At 39.3% G+C, this 21,578-nt stretch overlaps 1 non-coding gene across 1 annotated transcript; it reads left to right on the forward strand.

Moving 5' to 3' along the window:
* Window positions 1-518: 518 nt before the first annotated feature.
* Window positions 519-655, forward strand: LOC115941118 (U4 spliceosomal RNA). Its single transcript, XR_004075876.1, has one exon. It is a non-coding gene; the product is annotated as a U4 spliceosomal RNA (small nuclear RNA).
* The last annotated feature ends 20,923 nt before the right edge of the window (window positions 656-21,578 follow it).

Consider the following 21,578-nt stretch of genomic DNA (forward strand, 5'->3'; position numbering starts at 1 on the left):
TTGGGTCAAAGGTTATAGAATAGATAAGCAACTGTGGGAGATGAAGCTAGGAAACTAGGAAGAGCGGGTCTAGTTCGTGAATGGCCTTTTAACATATGCTAAGGTGACTGACTTATAAATCATGAACCAATGTCTAACTTGATTAGATGGCATCTTGGGATGGTATTTGTCTTAGTCTGCTTGGGCTGCCATCACAGGTTACCACAGGCTGGATGGCTTAAACAACAAAAAATTATTTTCTCACAGCTCTGGAGGCAAGAAGTCCAAGATCAAGGTGCTGGAACGTTTAGTTTCTGGTGAGTCCCCTCTTCCTGGTTTGTAGACAGCCACCTTCTCTGTGTCCTCGGCCTTTGCTCTGTGCTTGTGTAGAAAGAGAAAGCCTGCATGTACGCAAGCAAGTAAATGAGGGGAGGGGTTTGGTGTCTTCCTTTTCTTTTAAGGTTGCTAATCCTATTGGATTAGGGCCCTACCCTTATGAGCTCATCTAACTGTAATTACTCCCTTAAAGGCCCTATCTCAGCTTTGTGCAGTGGCAGTATCGTAACCAATGAGGTTTATCCGAGGCATGATTATTGCTAATTAAAGGCCCTATCTCCAAATACAGTCATGTTGGGAGTTAGGGCTCCAAATACAGTCATGTTGAGAGTTAGGGCTTTCACACAAAAAATGTGAATTTTGGGGGGGACACAGTTTAGTCCATGGGAGTATATAAGTCCAGAGGGAATCTGTATGTGTATGTGTATTTTTTTAAGATTATTTATTTATTTATTTATTTATTTATTTATTTATTTATTTTAGAGGGAGAGAGAGCAAAAGCAGGAGGAGGACCAGAGGGAGAGGGACAAGCAGACTTTACGCTGAGCGTGGAGCCCAGTCAGGGCTCTGTCCCATGACCCTGAGGTTATGACCTGAGCTGAAATCAAGAGTCAGAGGTTCAACCAACTGAGCCACCCAGGCACCCCCAGGGGAAATAAATTGTTGCTATGAGTATTTTGGAACTTTACATAGTTTGTAATTTAAGTAAAGTGCTATAAATTTAGGCTGCTAATAAAGACATGGATATATAATCTCTTTGTATGTTTTTGTTCTACATCAGTTAACTGTATAGACATAAAAGAGTCTTTGACCCAGGCCACATGGTGGTCAATGCCAAGCAAATGCTAAATAACAGTCTTGTGACTCCCATTGGGTTCCTACTCTGTAGTTAATCCTGGTAAAGGAACAGAAATTTATTTGCACTTGAGATTTCTGCAAAATGCTGACTCCTCTCAAAGCCCAAATGCCTTCCCATGGCATCTCAGTCACCTGCTTTGTTTCCTCTGGTAACTTGCTTCTGGGATTTCCAAATTTGCATAACACCCACTTCATCCCATCCTGTCACATTTCCATCCAGATTCCTTCCCTAGGTAATGTTGCTTCCAGGGAGAGGAAATAAGCCATTGGGTGCACCTAAGGAGCTAACCCAGTAATTTATTGAAGCATGGGAAGAAAGACTAGAAAACACTGACATAAGTTCCCCTAGTGAAAAGTCAGCTTTTATTCTTTTCTTCCATTCAAGCATCACACATTTCACAATGCCAACATAGGAGCAAATATTATTCCTCTGCAACATTCCAAATTGAGGGGTGCCTGGGCGGCTCATTTGCTGAAGTGTCTGTCTTCAGCTAGGTTCATGATCTCAGGGTCCTGGGATGGAGCCTGGCATCAGGTTCGCAGCTCAGCGGGGAGCCTTCTTCTCTCTTTCCCTCTGCTGCTCCCCCTGCTTGTGCTCTCTCTCTCGTTCTCTCTCTAAATTAAATAAACAAAACAAAACAACAAAAAACATTTGAAAATGAATGAAAGGACAACCCTATTTCCAAATGTAAATGACAATGAAAGTGTAGCTGGGTATGTGCTGGTGTATGGCCTTCTACCCAAACAGATACCTTCAGGCATGTGGAATTTTTCTCCAAGGAGGTCCACATATTTGGCCAATGGTGCAATTTCATCTGCAGACAAACTTTACAATCACAAAGCTGCTGTGGCTCTAGTAATTACAATGGAGCTATCACTGGAGAAATTGATTTGAGAATGGAGGCTTTCTAAAAATTGTAGATAGGTTTCCCTATCCCATTTGATAAAGTAACAGGAAACAAAAAAAATTCTCTTTATTGATTTAAATACTTCAGTCTCATTTATACTTATTTTTGAGTATTATTCTCATCAAATGTCAAATTTGCTTTGAATATTTTCTGAATACACAAAATGGGCTAAGAAATGTTCCTGGTTGGGTGCCTGGGTGGCTCAGTTGGTTGGGCGACAGCCTTCGGCTCAGGTCATGGTCCCGGAGTCCTGGGATAGAGCCCTGCATCGGGTTCCCCCTTCTCTGTGGGGAGCCTGCTTCTCTGCCTCTGCCTGCCACTCCCCCTGCTTGTGCTCATTCTCTCTCTCTCTCTGTCAAATAAATAAATAAAATCTTTAAAAAAAAAAGAGAAAAAAAAAAAGAAATGTTCCTGGTACATGAAGGTCAAGAGTTGACTGATTCCCAAATCTTGAAGTCTAATTGTGGAAATAAGGTAGTGACCCTATTCAAGGCTACAAGTTCTACTTTTAAATTTGATTGCCTTGGAATATTTTTTGATACAAGTTCTTACATTTTTCTCCTTTATTTAAACACTCTCTGTTAGCTGGCTCCTTATTTGCAGACTATGAACAATCACAAATCCCTCTTGAAAGATCCCTTACTTGACATTTTGTTCTCTCTGAGACACCAGGCTATCCTACTCCTTGCCTTTATATACAAGATGCTTCACCAAACCATTGTCTTCATTTCCTGAACACCCATTACATTTGTACTCATCTGCAGTTGGGCTTTGCCTCCACTGAAACATCTTTATAAAAATGCCTTCAGGTGGCTTTGTAATCGCCAGATTCAGTGTTTATCCCTTCTCTCAAATGGGCTTGATACCATTGGCTACTCTTCTTGATTCATTCCTTTCTATGGCTTAAACATCTCTTTTGATGGATTCTTCTCCTCTCTCTGACGTTGTTTGTAGACTCCTTTGCTGGGTCTTCTTTTTTGTTTTGATACATTATATAGGGCTCTGTCTTGGCATTTATTTTCCCTGTCAGTTGCCAGCCCGACCCTTCTACTATAGCTTGGAATTCAGCCAAATATGGATGTCTCCCAAATCTGTTTTCTCAGCCCAGATTCCTTCAGACTTGTATACCCAGCTGCATAGGAAATAGCTCCATTTAGGTGCTTCATAGCACCTCAAATCTGCTCAGTCAGATGGAATGTCTGCTCTTTTTCCTGCATTTTTTTTTTTTTTGTCTATGATGACTATCATCAAGATCCAATCAGGCCCTTCACCAGAGATTCAGGAGTTCTCTTGGTGTTTTTCCTCTCTCTTACATACCTCTATAATCAATCTAGGCAATCATTTAGCTCTGGAGATTCTGTTTAACAATTCTTAAATACGGGTATGATCATCTCTTGCCTCCCTATTCTAATAGCTTCTGTTGTAACTGGTATCTTTGTCTCTCTGTGTCTCTGTGTCTCTCTCTCTCTCACACACACACATACATACACAGTTTTGCTCTTTCTTTCCTCTATCTGTCATAGGTTGACCTGTTCATTACACAAATCAAATCTTCTGTTTAATTCCATTGGGTGTCTCACTGTTTACATGAATATTCGACCTAATGCTTGAGCATGCCATTCAAAGTACACCATCATATGCCCCAAGCCCTATTTCCAGCCTCCTCTCTTTCTTCAGTCCTATCCAATTGCTTGCAATTTCTGATTGCACATAAATGTTTCTCATTCAATGCCGGTGCTAATGTTGATGTTTTCTTCCAGAAATGCTCTACCCCTATACCAATCCTCTTGGCTAATGCTCAACTTTCAAGGCACCTCATGGTGCATCACATCTTATGATCTCTTACTACTCCAGGTAGAATTGATCTTAGTCTTCCACCAGAAACTATGCATTTATCAGTGTACCTCTAATATTGATTGAATGAATGTGCGGATGCCTTTCCCTTCTCCTGGGCTCTACGTCTTTTGTATATTTAAGCATGGTACCTAGAACATAACAGAAGGTGTGTAATAAAAGTTGGTTGAGTCAATGATACTTAAAAAAATAGAATTTCATAGAAATTATTGGAGAGGGGGAAATAAATGCTTCTGTGTTTCAGAAATGAGAGAAAACAGAATTTTTGGCACCAGGAAAAAATTCGTGAAGGACATGCAGTTGTTTCAGGTCTATAGCAGATACAGGAACCTAGAATGAGGAGCACATGAGACCCAGACTATTGTCTGTCATTCTATCTGTTATTATTATATCTTTGCATAGATACAGCATGAAGCAGAATAATTTCTGGCTGATGGAAATTTCTGTTTATTTGAAGTTTTTCTCTATTTGTATGATCACAGTTTTTCTGACCATTAGCAATAAAACTTCTGCATCCTATTGCCCTAGATAATTTACTCTATTAGACATTTCATCTCTAGTCTTTGCTACTAGAAATACTTTACTTGTATCTGAAACAAGAATTCCCATTGTTTTTTCAAGTGATTATTTATTGCTAAAAAACTCTACCTTAAAAAGGTAGAGAAAAAGATGACCTGGTTCGTTTCTATATTTTATCTTTCCACTGGACCCCAGAGACGATTATGGAAAGCCTCCATAATTATGGATAAGCAAAATTTGTCTGTATTCCAAAGGCAATGTATACTTTGGAATCTAGTAGTTAGTTTGATTATGAGAATTCCAATGACTTAATATTTTTTCCTCATAAAAACAGCCACCGTTTACCTTTGTATAAAACGTAACAATTTATAAACCATTTTGGTTTGCATTATTTTATTTTAGCCTCACAACAAAACTGGAAGGCAGTATTGACGTTTTCTTTATAGAGATGAGAAGACTGGAACTCAGATTGATTTTCTTATTCAAAAGTATACAAGTGGTAAACAATAATACTGGGACTTGAATTCAGACCTTTTTCACTTAGTACTTCGTTCAGGATGGTACTGTCTTTATCCTCTTCTTATTTTTCTTCTAAAATATTTTGCAAAGAGGCTATGATGTCTCAGTTCATTTAGGGTCAGTTTTAAAGAAAAATTAGATTGAGCGGTAGTTTCCTAAAAATATATACATCGACCATTTCAAGTTACTGATAATTCAGATTATTTCCCTAGCATTTTAATATAAAATATCAAAATATAAAAAGCAATGGAGGCTTTTGATTAAAACTCAAAGAAAATATTTCCTACCAATGGGAGAAGAGGAAAACATTGCTCACTCCAGCAGAAAAACTAGATCCACCATGAATTCTTGTTCATGCATTCATTCATTCATTCGTTTCATTCATTTATTCATTTATCTGAGAATCAGCTTGTACAAAAAAACTACAATGAGCCAGACATGTGTTGGCCTTGAATGGGCCACAGAGGTAACTTGATGATGAATCCTGTTCTTAGGGCTTAATTATATCTTCACAGGTTGAAGTTAATCTAGACTCTCATACAAAGATTATTACGTAGGAATAACTGTAGGAGTATTTTAAGGATATAATCCACCATGTCACCAAGTCCTATTTTTATGAGAATTCCTAAGAGAAATTTCAGAGGTCAGAACAGAGAAAAAATAAATTTTTCTTCAGAAAATATGTTGTTTCTTCTAAATTACCCTTTTCAAAGTAGGAGTGAATTTTGCCATTGTGTTTATACTTCTACCTTTAATTTATTAGTCTTAGAGTAACATGATTTGGGCGATGAAGAGTCACTGAGCAAAACCTTTGGCTCACCTCCAGGAATTATGTACTGTTCTGTGGTGTACATTTTGGATCATAATCTCTGCTTAGTGTCATATTTTCCTATTTTTACTTTGCCTCCATTTCCTTATTTTCCTTATATAGTGTTTTATTGTCAACATCTCTGTAAACTATGTTTAAGCGTTCTTCTGAAAAACCACAGGGTCTGTATTTAAAACAGAATGTGTGAGGGGGAAGAAAAGGATGTTGGAGAGGGAAGGAAAAGGAAGAGGGAGAGAGAATTTTGGATTTAAAAGGAGCCTTCAGAATTAACTTAGCCAAAATTTGCCCCAATGCAGGAATATTCTTCCCAGTGTTCCTAAGTGATGTTCATCTGCTTTCCTCTTGTATATATTTATAGGTAAGAAAATCATTGCCCCTCTCCTTCTACAACAGCCCACACCATCACAGGAGAGCTCTGATTATCTGTAAACTTATCCTCTGTTACATGAAATCAGCCTCTGACAAAAATTTCATTTCCAACTTGAAAGCCTTGAGTTTTATTTAGATTCGTAAACACAGGGAAAAATAAACAGCATTTTCTTTTTTGTTTTCCTTTGAGATGACATGAAGCCCACAACCCAGTTGTAGAATAAGAGGTGTTAATAGGATCTGGAGGAGAGGCATGCAGTTTGATATTCAGAGACAAAGACAAGCTTGCTGGGCTGTTTCCTCTATCAAATCTTCTTTACCAGCCACACTATGTCATTACTCACAAGCTTTAGCATCAACATGCTGCTCTGACATCCCTCCCTAGTCCCTCTTTCTAGAAATAAATGCTATTGATCAGCAGTGGCCATATCGAAAGCTGGCAGGAATGTTTCTTTATTAAAGTTTCTTTATTGAAGTTGAATATAATCTGGAAAGAAGAGCTGATTCCCCCTGGATTTATGGTCATTTATATTTTTCCTTTGTAATCCTCCATTTGTAACATTTCATTACGCACTGTCTAATGGGGTTTGGGGATATTTTTGTTTGGTAAAGGATTTTTGTCATGCTGCTTTTTCCCAATCATTAAAACCTCAGTAGAGGGTCTGTAGGGAAAGATACAAAGTGCAGCTGTGGATATCTACAGGCTTAACATGTGGTCAATTATATTTGCTCTAATTTATAAGGTGATTTGAGACTGAATTTTAGAGCCAAAGAATTTAACCATAACATTCATCCCTTTGTGTCCTTATGTCCTGTCATCTTTTCCCCCCAGCCCATGTCTCTCAAATTTCTTCATGGCCTTCTTTTTCCTGTAGTTTTTTTATATATATGAACCAAAAACAAAAAACAAAAAAAACCAAAACCTACAATATTTTAGATCAGTCCTCCTCGTGAATTTTGGCAAAAGCCTCCTCTTTTTTTTCTGCTTTCCTTGCCCTCTGCTCTCCCATCTTTTATCTTTCTTCTGCAGCCCAAGTGATCTTTCTAAATGCAAATCTGACCATATCACCCCCACTAGGTACATTCTCCAATGACCTGTCATTACATTTAAGATCAAATCCAAATACATTGCCAAACCCTTCTTGGCCGTGCTCATGACAGCAAATCCATTCTTCATCCAACTAACTTGTGTTCACTCTCTGAGGGTCACTTTTTCCCCCTGGGGGTTCCTTCCCGCTATAAGTGTGTCTCCCATGTGTGTCCACGGCACCATGCCCCTCAACCACAACATTTCAGCCACATTCAATCACAATTACCCGATCACTTGAGTTGCAACCACTAGTCCTAAGTGCCTTAAAGATAGACCCTGTGTCTTTATACTTCCTCTGTATGTGGTTCCTGGCTCTCTGCCTGGCACAGAGTAGCTATTTAATAAAGTTCTATTGAATGATTGAGTGAAGGAATGGATCAGTAAGACATGAAATCAAATCACATGGAGTAAATAGTGTGGAACTGGTAATGTTTGTCAAAGAATTCTCTGCTCAGAAAGCAAGGGTTGAGATGTCAGAATACCCAAATCTAGATGACATGTTCTATAGACGCATGATGCTTAGAACTTTATGTCTAGAAAGGACTTCAAAGATTGCTTAAGGTGTTCGAATGACTCTAGTTCAACCTCTTCAGTGGATGGTTGCAGAAACTAACCCCCGAAAAGATTCGGGTCTTCCTGGGGTCGCAGAACCACACCTTCAGAGCTAGAGCACAAGGATTTTAATCACTGTTGCTATATGACTGTGAAGAGCTAGTTACTTCTTTTTTACCAGAATTGCAATGGTATACGGTATATGTTATCTTCCTAAAAATATATATTACTCAGCAACCCATATGGTTAGAGGCAGGAGTTCTAAAAGAAGACTGTTCAAACCACAGGGTTCTCTTAAGTTTTCAGGTTTTACTGGGGACAATTTCAACATTTCTCTGAAATATACTTTTGACTCATCATGAGTTAGGAATGCATTAACACCCCCACAAAATGTAACCAAGAAAATGTGTTTCACCTGAAGGTGTGTAGTCTAATTAAAAATGAATAAAACCTGAATATCTCAGTTTCTTCTTAATACTTGTTTTTCCTTCTATTCTGAGGATGGTCCAAGTATCTACTTAGGTAGTTCCACCGAGTGTTGAGTATCAAGAGATAGTTACATTTCTCAATTCCAGGGGGCCACAGGGATAATTCTGAGCAAGAATTCTCCTGACTTGGTAATGTCGGAGGCACTACAGAACTTTTCAATATGTCTACTACTAAAAGGGTGTTATGCATTACTTCCAACAAGAGTATACAGATTTACTGGAATGTCAGTTTGGCTGAAATGATTACAACTGGAAAGCATATGCTGATAGGAAGCGATTATAGACAGTTACATGTTTCTTTGCCCAACCACGAACGGATATAAAAAGAGGTAATCATTATAGAATAAATGTAATTTATTTGGTAGACATTTGCCTTCTAAAAATGGTGTTCAAAAAACTAACAAACTAATGGTGCTCACAAATAAAAAAATGTTCTTTGGTTGTAACAAGGTTGATGCCCCGTGGTAGAGTGTAATCTCCTCATTTCTCAGATCTGATATTCTGGAAGAAAGACTGTGGGAGTGCATGAATTGAAGCCTTGTTAGTTTTTGGCCCCACTTGGTGACCTAACTGAAACTTTTGTGAATTCACCAGATTCTTAGACTCATGGGAGATAGTTGTGGTGGGCATAGTCATCTCTCTCTCTTGCCATGAATAGAAGTTATCACTAACACTACTGAAGAAACTTGGAGATTGAACAGTATCCTAAATTGGGTCTCTCGGGGACCTTTGAGGTCAGAGATAACTTGTGTCAAAATAATTACAGGATTTGAAGGACTGAGTAGGAGCTCATGAGTCAGCAAACTAATGGAAAGTTCTGGGGCCCCTGCTAATATCTGAATGTTTGATATCAAGCCTAGGTAGCCATGTGAAAACTAGAGATGGGAGGGTTTCTAACTGATATTAAATCTCACAGCTGCTCGGTGGTAGCTCCTCTGCTGGTTGCGAGTGCCCAAAAGACAACAGCTCTCTTTATTTTTTTAAATTAAAAAAAAATTATTCATTTATTTTTCAGAGAGAGCACAAGCAGGGGGAATGGCAGGCAGAGGGAGAAGCAGGCTCCCTGATGAGCAGGGAGCCCGATGCAGGACTCGATCCTAGGATCTTTGGATCATGACCCAAGCTGAAGGCAGATGTCCAACTGACTGAGCCACCCAGGTGCCCCTCAACAGCTCTCTTTAATTCTGTTGTAAACACAGTGATCTGTCAATCAACTAATTTTCACTATACCCAATATAATATAAAGAGAGGAGATCATCAAAATGTTTTTAATAGAAATCACACTATTCAAAAACACTGTTTATACACTTATACATACTGCTTACTGCTTATATACTTATATACTAAGGTGCTGGGCTTTTGCCACTTCTATTCTTGATGCATGGAGAATATGAATCTTCCTAAAATGCAGTTTTCTATTGGCAATGTTATACAGGAAAAGAAAACTAGAATTGGAGTTATAACCTATATCTAACTTTGTTTCTTTTGCCAACTTGCTCTATGACCTTGGATTAGTCACCTTACTTTTCTAGCTCTCTTTCCTTATCTATAAAATTAGGGGGTTTGTTGTTAAAATGTGTTCCAAGGAGACTTATGGCTTCTTTAAAGCAGCCTTAGGACAAGGATGAGACCATTTCTGTTGCAACCAGTGCTGATTATGATCTCTTAAGGAAATCAGCCATAATATCCCTTTTATATACTTTTCTGACAAATTATTCAGCTACATTTGCCTCTTAAATGCTCTCAACTTAGTGGACAGTTTGAACGTCCGCATTTTATGAAAATGAGTGATTTCCTTACACCATAGACATTTTTCTGCTAGGCTGAATTGTTAAGCCTTTTTAAAAGTTATAACTCAGGTTATTTCCCTTCCTTCAGTGATTGATTGGCGATGGTTGAAAATAAAATTAGAAGGTGTCCCCCAACTGTGAAATGACTCATAAGGAAGGTTCAAAGTGTTCTCTTTTGAAAAGTTCTTTGATTAGAAAAGTGCTTTATTCCCTTAAAATATCTTGGATGAAATGTCCAACCCACTTAGAATGATCTAATATTAGAACTAGAAGGGACCTTAGTTTCACTTTCTACAAGCATCTTTTTATGGATGTGAAATTTGAAGTCCAGAAAAATTTTCCTGGCTGGGGAAGGGGAGCAAACCAACTCTATAGTATTCTAAGTTCTTCACTAATATTTATTTCTTATATTTGTATAATATTTTAAGGTTTACAAAGCACTTTCTTATATAATACTTAATTTCATAAGCATCATCAGCCAGTGAAGAAGGTAAAACAGTTATAAATATTTTATGTTGAAAAAATAATAATTAGCAAAGTCAAGAAGAGAACTGAGACCTTTTGCTTCAGACCAGTGTTATTTCTACTTACTGATCTGCCTTAAGTTTTTACTTCAGTTATAAAGAAAGATGAATAAGATATTTGGTGCTGTAGTTATTTTTAACTATTTCTCATTCAGATTGCCCCTCTCTTTAATAAAATTATCAATAGTGATATGAAAAAAAATTATTTTATGAAGGAAGAGCCTGATCCTACAAAAGTGAAATGAAAGCTTAAATATCTTTGTATGCTTCTTTCCATATTTGTTAACCGAATGGTAGGTAATAAGGAAGGAAGCCTGGGGCAACCATAGTAATAGAAGTCAAGAGTCTTGGGCGCCTGGGTGGCTCAGATGGTTAAACGTCTGCCTTCGGCTCAGGTCATGATCCCGGGGTCCTGGGATCGAGTCCCGCATCAGGCTCCCTGCTCCTTGGGAGCCTGCTTCTCCCTCTGCTTCTCTCTCTCTCTCTCTGTCTCTGTCTCTCATGGATAAATAAATAAAATCTTCAAAAAAAAAAAAAGGCTTGCATAAGCTGCTAGACTTCATGAAGGGAAAGAGTTTGGCTCCACTCAGTGACCTAACTGAAACTTCTGTGAGTGCACCAGAGTGTTAGACTCATGGGAGATAGTTTTTGTAGGCACGGTCATCTCTCCAGCTTGCCAAGACACTTTGGAAACAAAACAGACATGGCCCTTTCAACTTCTTTCTAAGGCTTGGCCAGAAGGTGATCAGAAAAAATAAAGTTATGAATTAATAAGTCATAAAAGCATAAAGTCAGTAAATAGAATATGTAAAATAAAACTAAACTTTAATTGGGCATAGATTATAGAGCTCTACAGTGAGCCATGGCATGCCAATATTAGATGTTGAGCATGTATCACAGAAAGGGAAGAAGGACGGCAAATTGAATGGGGAAGAGAGCTCTTTCAAGCCAGATTGGAAGTCACCTTCTGTCTAGCACACATCCCACAGCATGAGATGGTGGCTAAGCAAAAGAAAGAAGGAAAAGAAGCTACCACTCTAGTGGAGCACAGAGATGGCTCTTATCCCTATCCTTTCTCACCTCACGCTGCCTTTATTTAAGCCATGATGTGCAAGCACTGGATTTCAGAATCAACCATCATTCTGGAAAGGTTGTATTTCCCCCAAGACCAGAAAGGCTGAATTGATGGCTGTATATGCCAAGGGATTGGAGCCATAAGACCGCCCTTGTAAGTTCCAAAAGAGAGTCTAATAGGAGGAAGAAGATCACTCCAAATCTTATGCTCTTATGAATAAGGGGATGGTAGCCAAGCTATTGCAATTTAAAAATTATATTGTTTACTTTATTTGGCAACTTGAAGATCAAGCATATGAAGTAGTCAAGGGAAATATGGCTTTAATTTACAAATGAATAACATGAGACTCAGGAACATCAAATGATTTCCCTAGGGCCGTATGAATGTCAGGATGACATGAGACTAGACCTAGGTACTTTGATTCATAATTTATGAGTTTTTCCATTATCTAAGTGTCCTCTCATTTGGGACAGGATTTCTGTGTCATAATCCATCCATTTATCATTAAAGCACTATATATTATGCACTGGGTAAGGCATAAGTAAGTCTTCATTCAATGATAAGGAGTATACTGTATTTCAATTCTCTTGACATTATATGGAAAAGATGTTTTTCTGTCTCTTCGTCTTCTTCTTTTTCCCTAATTCCCTCTTAGACACATAACTATTAGTGGATTGATTTGCCCATTTCTGGGCCCAGGAGGTTATATAAGAATCAGAGACATATACCGGAGTGTTAACCTCACAAAGCCCAAAGCTGACCTGTTCTCCAGGGAGAATATAAACATACACAACTTGGTTGAAAACAGACTTTGTGGTAAACTACTATGGACTAAGAGGAAAACATGTTGGGAAATTGGAAGGAAAATCCATGTACTTCTTCCTACATTCCAATCTCAGCCTGTATATAGACTTCAGACTTACACTCAAGATTCTCCCCAAGGGAGGAAAAATGGTTGCTTAGAAAATAATGTCATGGGGGCACCTTGGTGGCTCAGTTGGTTAAGCATCCAACTCTTGATTTCAGCTCAGGTCATGATCTTGGTTGGGATCACGAGATCAAGCTCCGCATCGGGCTCAGTGCTCAGTGCAGAGTCTGCTTGAGAGTCTCTCTCTCTCCCTCTCTCTCTGCCCCTCCCCCTGCTCTTGCATGCTCTCTTTCTCTCTCTCTCTCTAAATAGATAAATAAAATGTTTTTAAAAAAGGAAAAGAATGTTATAATATCTACTGGACCATTTAGTAAATGGGTAGGATTAATTTGCCTAAATCCTTTAATCTACCCCTTCAACTTGATCTTCTTGCTCTGAATGTCAGTGCCCTGGCACATCTGCCATCCACACATTTTAAAAACACTCAATGTATGCTTCTTTTCAGTTTGATGGAGAAGTGGGAAGTACAAATTAATCCTCTGGCCCAAGCCATGTTTTCTAATCTGTCTTTTACTGGAAAGCCATAACTTAAGGGTGTTAGAATCCTTGTAATGATTATTAAATTAGTACATTTTTACCACTTATTGAGAGATCATGTATATTAGTATTAACTCAAGGTATTGTATTAAAAAAGAAAGGGGGGGAATTTAGACCCAATACCCCTCAACAATTACTAAAGAGCCAAGATGGCCAAAATCCCCCTATGTTCTACCTTATCAGTTTTCAGAGCTAGTAAAAAAAAATTGTCACAAGTTATATGGGGACGTTAGAAGTACATGTTGAATGGAAAGAGAAACAAAGCCAAAATTGGGAGAGCCAAGAGCTGATAAAACTGATTCTATTCAAAGAGTAAATTTCATAATTGAAAATACATCATCTGAGGAGTATGTTTAAGTGTCTGATCGTAACTGGTGCTAAAACTCTACAGAGTCCAGTCTCATGTGTACCGAGGGTAGTCACATGGTACTGGTACTAGGTGTCTAGAAATGAATGGTACTTGAAGTCTTGGAAGGACATAGGGAAACAGTTCCATATGGTTTTTCTCTGTTGGATGGCTAGAGGGATAGGGACAAGATCAAGAGCTATAGGAGATAAGAATGACTTAAAATGGACAATGTGATAGGATCCAAATAGATGAGCTACAGTCTGGATATGCCTTCAACATTTACAGCAGAAAAATCAACTTCAGGGGCAGAATGGTGCCTGGGCTTTGTGAACTCATGTACTGTCATTTGCTTCATCTGTGACCATGATCATCATTTTTCTCATCTCTGAACTGAATATGCTATCCTATAAAACTGTTTTAAGAATCAGAGATTATGCATGAAAAACCTTGCACTTAGGGCAGGCTCTAAACAAATGGTATCTACTCTTGTTGTGTGGTTGTTGATGTTACCACTTTTTTTTCTTATAATCATCACCTCATTTTCATCATTATTAATAAGTTCCCCACTTCCTTCTTCCAATTATAGAGGCTCTTCCTTCTGGCCTTCTAAGACCCAGAAAGTTACCATAAATTGGTCCCCAGTTGCTCTTATCACATCAAAGTCTTTGTCCCTGACTGCCTTGAGGACCTGCATCATCAAAGAACTTCATCAAAATGGCTCAGATGCCTTCTCTTCGAGAGAGGTGTTAAGGTGCCAGTGGAAGGATTCAGTTCTCCACAGGGAAGGACCAGTCATCACATGGTAGACCCAGAGGGGTAAACACAGTCACAAGATGACCAAGGAGGAAAAGGTTGATCACAAAACCCTTTTATTCCAGTGGCAGAGAAGTATATATATTTTTTTCTTCTCAACACAATCATGAAACCATGAGCTAATCCAAAACAATAAAAGAGAAACCCAAATGGGCACGCACATATTAGAGCAAGATGTTGGAATTTCAAGGTTATTTTGGTCAAAAAGGCTGAAAGAAAACATTCTCTTTATTTAAGGGATATGAATTAAAAAGAAATTTTTGAGTGTGGAGTATGTTCTCGGTTCTGCCATAACAACAGTGGCATGAAGGTGGGTATAGCTTCCCAGAGGAGAAAGATTATGGAATTTCCTTTTTTCGGCCTTTCTTGCTATTGTAATTTTGTATTTGATTTGTGATTATTGTCTCTCTCTTCAGTTAGACTGTATGCTCTTTGAGGACAAGGGATTGTGACTCCCTTTCCCCATCATATCTCCAAAGTCCTCTATTTTAAACCCTCTGTGATGTTGGTCCGAGCACTGGCCTCATCTAAGGTTCTGCATTTGTAGAGATAAAAACTGAGATGCACTTGTTGTGAATATTCAATGAGATCATTTCTGCGGTGTTCCCTGGAACTTAAGAAGTACTATCAAATGTTCCTTTCCCCTTTTTTCCTTCTCTTTTTTGTTCTAAATAAAATTGTCCTAAAGTGATATGGTAAAGAGTATACAACAGGTTTCCAAATATTACTGCACTGAATTCTCCTAACGGTTCTGTAAGGTAGGCAGTGAAATTGATATTGTCCACATTTTATTGTTTGGGAAGTAGACAGCCAATAGGGTTATGTGTAGCCAAGTCCCAGGCCAGAATTCTGTAACACAGATTTCCTAGCTCAAGCTGTAGTGTCCTTCCTGCTGAAATAGAGCCCTGCTGAACAGTACTGCAGAAACCACATTCTATACACTTTGTAATTAAGAAAATAGCACTATAGTTTCCTCTGAGCCTGAGTTTTCTCATGAAAGGTAAAAATTGAAATACCTACTTCATGAGATTATTGGTTGTGAGGATCAAATGCCTACATACAATAATGTAGATACACATGGGTTTTGAAATAGTAGGTATTCATACAAAGTCAACTTCTTTCCTCTAATTTAGTTTTTACTTGGTTCACAGGGAAAATCTGCAGTGAAACTGAAATAGATATATCCTAAAATGCCTTTGAAATAAGTCCGTTCACAAACAATTGATTTTTGGGGGGAGAGAAATTGAATGAGCTGGTCAAAAGAGAAGGCTTTGGGCTGAAATCCTGCCCCTGGCACTTAAAATCTTTGTAATTTTGCCAGACCGCCTAAACAGGAGACTCAGTTTCTTTGTGATGAAAAAATGTATTAAAGTACCTAGGTAGTTCCTGGCACAAGCGGGAATTTTATAAATTGTATAAATGGGGGTTATCAGTGTCGTCACTACTGATACCATGTATTACATCATCACTGGTATTGTCACTGTCATTATTTTCAATACACAGAAGGAGCATTTGTTCAGTTTCTTTTGGAAATTATCAGTGCATTAAGCACTGTGTTAGTTTCCTAGGGCTATCATACAAAGCACCAAAACTTCATGGCCTAAAACAGTAGAAACGTATTGTCTCGGGCGCCTGGGTGGCTCAGTCGGTTAAGCGACTGCCTTCGGCTCAGGTCATGATCCTGGAGTCCCGGGATCGAGTCCCGCATCGGGCTCCCTGCTCGGCGGGGAGTCTACTTCTCCCTCTGACCCTCCTCCGTCTTGTGCTCTTTGTCTCTCATTCTCTCTCTCTCTCAAATAAATAAATAAAATCTTTAAAAAAAAAAAAAAAGAAACGTATTGTCTCACACTTCTGCAGGCTAGAAGTCTGAAATCAGGGCCTTGGTTTCTCTCTCCAATGGCTTCAGGGGAGATTCTTTCCTTGTCTCTTCTAGCTTCTGGTGTTGGCCGGTTTTCCTTATAGATGCATTGCTCCAATCCTTGTATCTGCTGTCAAATGCCTTTCATCTTGCTATATGTCTTCACATGATCTTCCCTCTATGCATGTCTACTTCTATGGCCAAATTCACCCTATAAAGGCACCAGTCGTATTGTGTTAGGACCCAACCAAATGACCTCACCTTAACTAATTGCATTAGCAACAACCCTATTTCTAAATGAGGTCACATTTCGAGGCACCAAGGTTAGGACTTCAAAATATCTTTTGGGGGCCGCAATTCAGCCTGTAAGAAGTACCCTTTAAAAATTTTTTGCTGTCTTCCCAATGACTTCAGGATTCACTTAGGTGATTTGAATTAATCCAGCTAAAAATTAAGCCTCTTCATATGATATTGATTTCTGTACTTAATGAAAATAAAACTGGACCTCTAGGGAGATAATGAAAATCAGAGTGCAGTTTTCAGACTATCACAAACAGCTTGGTGAGATCTCTGAACAATTGTGAACAAATGGGAGAACCCTTCAGATCTGTGTTCAAGAGAAATATTTTGTCCCATCTAAACTCTAGCAGAAACAAAAGTTGCAGTAAGTGAGTAGAAGAGTCAATATCTAACTATTCACCTGACACCATCAGGGGAAGTGAGCACAATAAAGAGAGTTGAGAAGAGAATCAGGATCTGAGAGGTTGAAAGTCATCTAGAGACCCCTGAGTACAGCTCCTAATTTTTTTTTTTTAAAGATTTTGTTTATTTATTTGACAGAGAGGGACACAGTGAGAGAGGGAACACAAGCAGGGGGAGTGGGAGAGGGAGAACCAGGCTTCCCGCAGAGCAGGGAGCCCAATGCGAGGCTCGATCCCAGGACCCTGGGATCATGACCCGAGCCGAAGGCAGACGCTTAACGACTGAGCCACCCAGGCGCCCCAGCTCCTAATCTTAAATGAGTCCCGTGTCCTCCCGTTGCAGACATTCTGGGTCCATGAGATGAGTAATGGGCGAAGACAACCAGAAATGTCAAACAGGGTTAATGCTATAAATAAGAAAATGGTATGAGGAGAGGACACTATACTCCACTCTGGGGCGAAAAGGAAGCTAACAATTACTCTGTTTTCCCTGCCACATTTCTACATGTCAGAGGGAGAGGGAGGTGATTACAAAACCAGGTGAGCAGAAACGAAAGAGGTAGGTTTAGACTCAGATGAGTTGAAGACAGATTCATAATGCTTTGTCTTTTATCCATTCTGGTTATAGGCATAAAAACAAAAATCAATCACCATCATCCCTTATATTTTTATAACCCTCACAGAATTCGAATGAGCTGGGACACTCTGGTAGGCAGGATAACGGACCCCCACAGATCTCTGCATGCTAATCCCTACAGCCTGTGAACTTGCTTCTTCCATGGCAAAAGAGACTTTGCAAGTGTGGTTCAGGATCTTGAGATGGGGAGATTATCCTGGAATAGATCAGAGTGGGACAATGTAATTATAAGAGTCTTTATAAGAGGGAGGCAAGATGGTCAAAGTTAGAAAGATGTGATGATGGAATCAGAGGTTGGAGTGCTGCTCTTTGAAGAGGAGGAACCAGGGGGCAAGGAATGTAGGTGACCTCTAGAAGCCTGGAAAGCAAGGAAATAAATAGATTCTCCTTCAGAGACTCCAGAAGGGATGCACCCTACTGACACTTTGATTTTAGTCTTCCGACTTCCGCACCATGGAAGAATATATCGTATTGTTATAAGCCACTAACTTTGTGGTAATTTGCTTCAACAGCTATAGGAAAATAATATAGGATCATTTGGGGGAAGATGGTACATTTTAAAGAAGAGTAAATGAAGGAACACAGGATTTAAGTGTCTCAATTTCACATACTTATTAAACGACAAGGCGATTTCTTCATTTAATCTTGCTTTTATTTCGGTTAATCCACCTGCACATGCATACTGAGTACCAAAGATGCTCCCAGTCCTGCTCCCTGGGTTTCTCACTTTAGGGGCAGGGAGGGTGTCTGAGCTGCACAACGGATCTTGAAAGGCTTTCGAGTCATCATGGAAGAATACCCTAGGTGGGAAAATAGGAGCTCTCAGTTGGGACGTTCTTTTGACAAAGGAAGAACAAGAGGCTGGGGAAGGACTCAGTATAAAAGAAGCAGGGCTGGTGGGTCAGGCCTGGGAGCGGGCTTCACAGCAGACAGGAAGGCAACTTTAGGCTTGCTGTCTGTTCTCCCTGGGTAGGGAAACTGGGGGATCAGGAGGGATACTCCTTCCAGGAATCAAGGCAGTACATTTACCCTTTCCTTATGCTATCTCTCAGGTACTTGTATCTGGTCGACAGAGTGTGGGAAATGAAGGAACCCAAAAATGTGGCTCAGGAAAGAAATTTTTTGCCCTTGGGCACTGTTGGATTTGCTTGGAGAACTCAGATCCTCCTGGCTCCTGAACCAGTGCTCCACTCCCCTTCCCCCCAACTCCACAGCCTCCAAACAAAAAGCATTTGGTACATGTAATTCAGAGGTTGTAATGGGTCTAGCTGAGTTTCTGGCTTTTCCACTGAGTAACTGTATCCCCAGACAAACGGTTGAACTTTCCCAATCATTTTGCCATTGTGAAAGACAGGTGTGAGAGCTGTTGGAAATTGGAAGCTATTTTACGTGGTAGGAGTTAATTGTGCTAACCCTCCTGAGACATTGTGTGCATTGCTTTTTTTTTTTTTTAATCTTAAACTAACTCCCTTTATGAGAGGTGAGAATTTTATATATCTTTCTTTGAAATATCATTATTCTTAGTAAATACCACTGTAAAATTAAAATATTACCTGTCATCAAGTAGGAATAATAGTAGCTAATATTTATTGGGTGCTTATAGTATGAAAATTGCCAGATGGCTGTATAAGATATATACATATATACATATATATATATATCTTAGATGATATATGATATATCATCACTGTACCTCACAACAGTTAAGCAAGGTAGGATGTATCGTTATGCCCATTTCATCGATAAGGAAACTGAGGCTTTGAAAGGAAAGGTGACCTACATAATAAAGTCAGACTGTGGTGGAAAAAAAGGTTGCAACCAAGTTGTCCCAAATTGTGTACCTGATCCAGGGAATCATGCTATTACTTGAAGGTGAAAACTTCATTTTCTTTAATTTTAAAAGCCCAAGACATAGCCTCATTCAAAGCCTACAACAGATATTTAAACATGTTTATTGAATTTAGTTTTCACTTGACACTCAGGCACTGGCTTTGTATCAGGCTGTCGTGTCCATTGCAAAAGGCTGAGACTAAGAAGCACATGGAAAGTCAACAGTATCAAGCTCTAAAATGATTGTAAGGAAATGTAAGTTGAATGCATCCTCTTGGGGTTATCCTGTCATGCCGAGGCTGAAACATGCATACCAAAGTATTGGGTAGATGGCCCTGGGTCCCTCATTTTGAGAAGGCTGCCAGGTAGCCCCTCCAGCAGTCTCCAGTGCCATGGGAGAATGCTAGTATATAAGCACGTTACCCCCAACAGACATCTTTCCCCAGAGACACATTAACCACATGAAGCAAGTGGTCAATATCAATTGAGAGGAGATTGATATTTCTATATCAGAGGCAGCATGGATCCTGCCTCTGGCATTACTCCATCTTCTTCCAAAGATGTCCTCATGCAACACCAAATACAGTCTTCTCCACCCCTGTCCAAAGATGGCATGACAGATCACACAAACAACTTTGGCTAATTGTCATAAGCAGTGACTTTATTGAGTAATTGGTTGATTGATGAATGAAAGTTCTAGTTCTAAGAATAAGCTGCTTGTAAAAGAAGAAACTGTAGAAACAAATCACTGACAAGGATGCACAAGGGCTGTATTCTATTTTCTTAGCTTAGAATGAAGAGATAAACTAAAAATTTTACAGAAATATGTTTTGACCTACCTCAAAAACCCTATTGGGGTCTTTTCTCGATCCATTGAGAATAATATTTTTAGTAGGAAGAATTTGTAACCAACAGCCCTGTGTGTAAAGACCACCTTTTATTCATTGGGCACAGCAAATACTGTGTAAATAGACTAGTTGGCTACATATCAGACACACTGGGATGAATTAAAAACACAGATTCTTGGGGCACCTGGGTGGCTCAGTCATTAAGCGTCTGCCTTCGGCTCAGGTCATGATCCCAGGGTCCTGGGATTGAGCCCCGCATCGGGCTCCCTGCTCGGCGGGAAGCCTGCTTCTCCCTCTGCCACTCCCCCTGCTTGTGTTCCCTCTCTCGCTGTGTCTCTCTCTTCAAATAAATAAATAAAATCTTTAAAAAAAAACCACAGATTCTTATGAGCCACTCAAGACTTTCTTAATCAGCATTCAAGGGGGGCTTTGAAAATTTCTCCTCCATGATGCCCATGTGTAACTAAGTTGGGAACTGTTAAACCAGTCCCTTTTTCTTTCACTCTGCCAGTAACTCTGCTGATCATAGGCTGTGATGTCCTGCCCCATATGCAGGCCGTCTCTCAAAAACCAGGCAGCAAAACAGAGTCAGTACATGTGTATAGAGGGGCGGATCCCAGTAACTGTGGGATTTCACTCTAGAGCAGACTTCGACAGAGAAGAGACACTTTGGCCTTTCTGCTCTTTTAATCCTTATAGTTCTGTGAATTAGGGCAGGGATCATTTGGGAAGACAAGGAAGCTGAAACTCAAAAAAGTTAAGAAACTTATCCAACATATTATATAGGTTAGAAGTGGTCCTAAGTAGGAATCAAACTCAGCTATCCTGACCCAAATTGTTTTCTTCTATAATTGGCTGTCACTGATTTGGCTATAATGGTTAAACTTGTGCATAAACACAGAAGGATGAACAAACACCCTCTGATCTGGATCGATTAGATGTACTTATATAGCGATCTGCCCTATAGCTAGGCTAGTGGAACATGACTGATATGTCTCTCTTAAATATACATTTTCCCCTGTAAAGTTTCTATATTTGTGTTTAGCTAAGTACATAGTCATACATTAACTATGTCTTATAACAGCTTGTGTTAAATATTTATCAATATATATGACTCATCAGTAATCTTCCATCCTGCGAATTCTCCACCAATGTATGATATGGCTTATCCTTTCCATTTTCAGAGCACTGGCATTCTCTTCTAAAAAATGGGATAATCTTTGGGATTCAGCTTTGATGTTCTATGGCCTTTGCTTTTATTGCTTATTCTGTATAAAATGCCTTTTACCACTAACTCTGCCTGCACAATTCCTATCCAGATGGTATAGCTCCAGATGTCAGCCATGGGATCTAGGACAGGCAAAAATGCTCCATTTTGCTATTGCTC

Source organism: Leptonychotes weddellii, chromosome 10 (genome assembly GCF_054177405.1).
Source record: "Leptonychotes weddellii isolate Sample4059 chromosome 10, ASM5417740v2, whole genome shotgun sequence".
Taxonomy (NCBI): Eukaryota; Metazoa; Chordata; class Mammalia; order Carnivora; family Phocidae; genus Leptonychotes; species Leptonychotes weddellii.